Source organism: Lolium perenne, chromosome 6 (assembly GCF_019359855.2).
Source record: "Lolium perenne isolate Kyuss_39 chromosome 6, Kyuss_2.0, whole genome shotgun sequence".
NCBI lineage: Eukaryota > Viridiplantae > Streptophyta > Magnoliopsida > Poales > Poaceae > Lolium > Lolium perenne.
This window is the reverse complement of record NC_067249.2, coordinates 40,050,001-40,054,839: the sequence shown is the minus strand read 5'-3', so window position 1 is coordinate 40,054,839 and position 4,839 is coordinate 40,050,001. Positions and strand designations below refer to the sequence as shown.

The 4,839-nt window shown below is 46.1% G+C and overlaps 1 pseudogene; it reads left to right on the top strand.

Moving 5' to 3' along the window:
- Positions 1 to 3,179: 3,179 nt before the first annotated feature.
- The window catches only part of LOC127310576 (uncharacterized), a 2,135-nt pseudogene continuing 475 nt past the window's right edge, over positions 3,180 to 4,839 (top strand).

Genomic DNA, 4,839 nt, shown 5'->3' with positions numbered 1-4,839 from the left:
ACGCGATATTTCCATGGCTTACCCAATGGGAGACATCGGAAAAAACGTATTCACTCTCTTTTTCAAGATGAAGGGTTGATTGAAGACCATGAGCAACTCAAGTCCTACATTACTAATTATTATAAGGGTCTGTTTGGTCCTCCGGAGGAAAGTACTTTCTCTCTTAACGAGGATTTAACGGCTGATATATCCCAAGTTCTTATGGAAGAAAATGGCCTACTGACCACACCTTATACTGAGGAAGAGGTTCAGAAGACTATCTTCCAAACGGAACGCAACAAAGCACCGGGTCCAGATGGTTTCCCAGCAGAGTTTTATCAAACCTTCTGGGATACGATTAAATCTGACCTTCTAGATTTGTTCAGTGATTTACACATTGGACAACTAGAATTATTTCGTCTAAATTTTGGTGAAGTTATCTTGTTACCGAAAGTTAATGAGGCAGAAAGGATCCAACAATATAGACCCATTTGCCTATTAAATGTAAGTTTCAAGATTTTCACGAAAGTGGCCACCATTAGACTTAATACGGTTGCGGATCATGTTGTTCTACCATCGCAGACGGCCTTTATGCAAGGACGTAATATCCTTGATGGAGTGGCGGTTCTACATGAGACGGTACATGAGATGCATTCTAAGAAATTAAATGGGGTTATTTTAAAACTTGATTTTGAGAAGGCTTATGGTAAAGTCAAGTGGTCTTTCCTACAAGAGACACTCAGGATGAAAGGCTTTTCGCCTGAGTGGCGAGCTCTAATAAATGATTTCATGTATGGAGGTAGTGTTGCAGTCCGGATTAATGATGACACTGGACACTATTTCCAAACACGTAAAGGGTTACGCCAAGGGGATCCGCTATCACCAATGTTGTTTAACATTGTAGCGGATATGTTGGCTGTACTCATAGAGCGGACCAAGTCTGATGGTCAGATTGAAGGGGCGATTCTACATCTGGTTGATGGTGGTTTATCTATCCTTCAATACGCTGATGATGCAATTCTATTTATGGATCACGATCTTGAAAAAGCTCAAAATCTGAAATTAATTTTGGCGGCTTTTGAGCAATTGTCGGGATTGAAAATTAATTTCCATAAAAGTGAATTGTTCTGCTTCGGCGATACCCAAAACGATGTGGCTCTGTATACAGAGTTATTTGGTTGTGGGCAAGGCCAATTTCCGATTCGTTATTTGGGTATTCCGATTCATTATCGTAGACTTACAATTGCGGAATGGAAATTAGTGGAAGAAAGATTATGAAAACGCCTTAGCAGTTGGAAAGGTAAATTGTTGTCCCTGGATGGAAGATTGGTACTCATTAATTCGGTACTAACAAACATGGTACTGTATATGTTATCATTCTTCATCCTACCGAAAGGAATTCTGCATAAACTCGATTATTATCGATCCATATTCTTTTGGCAAGGGGACAACGAGAAAAAGAAATATCGACTGGTTAAATGGAGTATAGTTTGTAGTCCCAAAGATCAAGGAGGGCTTGGAGTTCATGACCTGGAGATCAAGAATTCAGCTCTACTGGGTAAATAGCTTTTTAAGCTACTTACCGAGGATGGGATTTGGCAAACAATTCTTCGGAGAAAGTATATCGGCTCGAAGACATTATCTCAAGTGGTTTGGAAACCTGGGGATTCACACTTCTGGGCTGGCCTTATGGCGACAAAAAATGTCTTTTTTCGACATGGGACTTTCTCCATTAGGAACGGAGCATAAATACGATTCTGGGAAGATGCTTGGCTCGACAATGCACCCTTAAGTGAACAGTATCCCGCTTTGTATAGAATTGCTCGTCGCCAAGGTGATACCATTGCAACTGTAATGGCTACTTCACCCCCGAATGTGACGTTCAGACGGGTTCTACTTGGACAAAGACTAGTGGCATGGAACAATCTAATTCAGCGGCTCGGAGATATTCATTTATCACCAGAACCAGATGAATTTAGATGGAATCTTCATGTCGATGGTACTTTTTCTGTAAAATCCTTATACAATGCGATCCTGCTTTCTGATTTACCAGTTGATAATAATAAAAAAAATTGGAAGATGAAGATACCATTAAAAATCAAATTTTTTGGATGGTATCTTCGTCGCGGGGTTATCCTCACCAAAGAAAATCTTGTTAGGCGGAATTGACACGGAAGTACACGATGTGTTTTTTGTCATCATGATGAAACCATCAAACACTTATTCTTCCAGTGCCAGTTTGCGAGATCTATATGGCCAGTCATCCAAGTAGCGTCTACCTTGTATCCTCTGACTAGTGTCGCTAATGTCTTTGGCAATTGGCTTCATGGTATCGATTCAAGGTTTAAATTGCTTCTTAGGGTGGGGGCGCTTGCAGTTATCTGGGCGCTGTGGCTATGTGGAAATGACAAGATCTTTAATGACAAAAATTGCTCTTTGTTGCAGGTCATCTATAAATGCAGAGGTATTCTCCGTTCGTGGTTACCTCTTCAGCGTGTGAAGAACCGAGATTACGGAGATCTGTACACGGTTGGAGGATACGGCGAGGGATACGTTTTCCCTACATGGGTGGCAGCATAGTCTACGGATAGTTGCTCCACCTACACCTTAGGCGTCATATGATTCATCGTTTCCATATGTATCTCGCCTAGTTTTCTTTATGTAACTTTGTTCACTTGAGATAACAAACGGCTGTGTGCATCCTGGTTATGCAGAGGCTGGATGTAATTGCTTCTTGAAGTAATAAAGCATCGAAAAAATCAACCTGCACAGTGCACAATTTCAAGTCGCCATGCCATGCTGGATACCACGCATGTACAGTCACTGGTGCATCAGGAGATAAAGAAAAACAACTTGGGAATAATACGTTATTGACATAGTGCAGAACAGCTATCATTAATTTTGCAAATATTTTGAATGTCAATTCGAACTGTCTAACCGTCTAGAAAATCTGATGTACAGTAGATGATAGGTTTAGAGACTTACAGTTTGACGATACTCAATATACGGGAGAAATTAAACCTCATATATATAGAGAAAACCTAATTAATATCCGCTCTTTCCGTACGTACATGAGTCTACCATTCTTGGAAAGTCTTAGGGTAGAGTCCAATCAAATCAATATACGGTGTGCGTGCGTTAATTTCTCCCGAGCGGTTCTTGTGCTACATTCTCATCGACCGATCTACAACCAGCCAGCAATGGCATCCGCGCTGCAGAGGACGGCGTCGACGCACAGGTCGGCGGTTATCCGAGGCGCGCACGAGTTCCAGATCGTCGGCTACAGAGCCCGTAAGTCACTCGCCCGCGTCACAGACTCCTCCTCCAAGGACGCCGCCGCACCATTGCACGCCGGCGGCGCTCCTTGCACCATCAAGTCTAAACCCTTCCAGGTCGGCGGCTACGCCTGGCATCTCGTCTGCACCTTCTACGACAAAGGTGACCGTCACCTTAAATCCGTCACCCTCGAGATGCTCAGCGCCTTCATCGTCCCCTCAGACGTCATCGCTACGGCAAGCCTCCGCATTGACGACCCCCTTGGCCGGTGGCCGCCCGCCGTGTGGAAAAGCGACACCGCCAACACCTTCTCCTGGAAAGCTCAGGGCAGGAGCTGGAAGCTATCGCTCCCAGATGCGTTCCGCGGGCACGAGGACCGCTACGTGAGCACCAACGACCGCCTCACCATCCTCTGCACCGTTGAGGTCTTTAAGGAGAACGCCGCCACCGCCGCCGAACCCACCAAGTGCTTCGTCTCCCCGGTGCCCCCGCCGACCATTGCCGGGGAATTTGGCAAGCTTTTGCTTCTTTTGGAGACGAGTTGCTTGGATACATCAGACGTGACGTTTATCGTCGAGGGCACTCAGATCTTCGCCCACCGGCTCGTGCTCGCCATGCGGTCTCCCGTCTTCGCGGCGGAGCTCCTCAGGCACATGAGGGAGAGCACCACTCGCTGTGTAAAAATCCATGACATGAGTGCCCCCACCTTCAGTGCCATGCTCCGCTTTATCTACACTGACGAGTTTCCCATAAACAGCAGTGATTCCATGGTGCGCGACCTTCTGGTCGCTGCGGATCGGTATGATCTCGGGAGGCTTAGGCTCATGTGCGAGAACATACTGGTAAAGAGCATCAACATCATGACTGTCATACCGATTTTGCTGCTAGTGCGAGGTCGCGGAAGCTGCCATCAGCTCGAGGATTCCTGCATCGAGTATATCGCGTCTGATCCTGATGTTTACACTGCGGTGAGGGCGACGGAGGGGTACAAAGAGCTGAAAGAAACATGCAGCTCCTTCATAATTGAGGTCACTGAGAGAATTGCCACTCACAACATGTCCCGCCGCACTAGCTCCCCTTCTTCCTCCATAGGTAGCCGCCCCCCACCAGAGAAGAGCATGTCCATCTTTAACTCGTCAGTGGTGGTCCGTGGCACACATGAGTTCAGGATCCCTAATTTTAGCTCTGTTCAGAGGAGACATGGTACTGACCAAGCAATCCCTTCCGACACATTCAAGGTAGGAGGTTACGATCGGGGTTTTCCACGGTGGGGGGTGGGAACTCAGGAAAGTACATATCTGTCTTCCTCAATCTAGGGACTGATCCTGGAACCGCCAGTGTCAAGTTGTACAGGAGGTTCAGGATTGATGACCCTACTGGCAAAGGACCGTCGACAATACTTGCGTCAGAGGAAATTTATACCAAGGCGTCTAGAAGTTGGGGGCGTCGACAGTTTATCACCCTGAAATCTGCAAAGTCACGGTACATGGGACATGATGGCTCTCTTACCATTCACTGCGACATTGACCTGATCAAGGAGGCATGCACTACTAGTACTAAAGCTACAGCCATTGCAGCACCCAG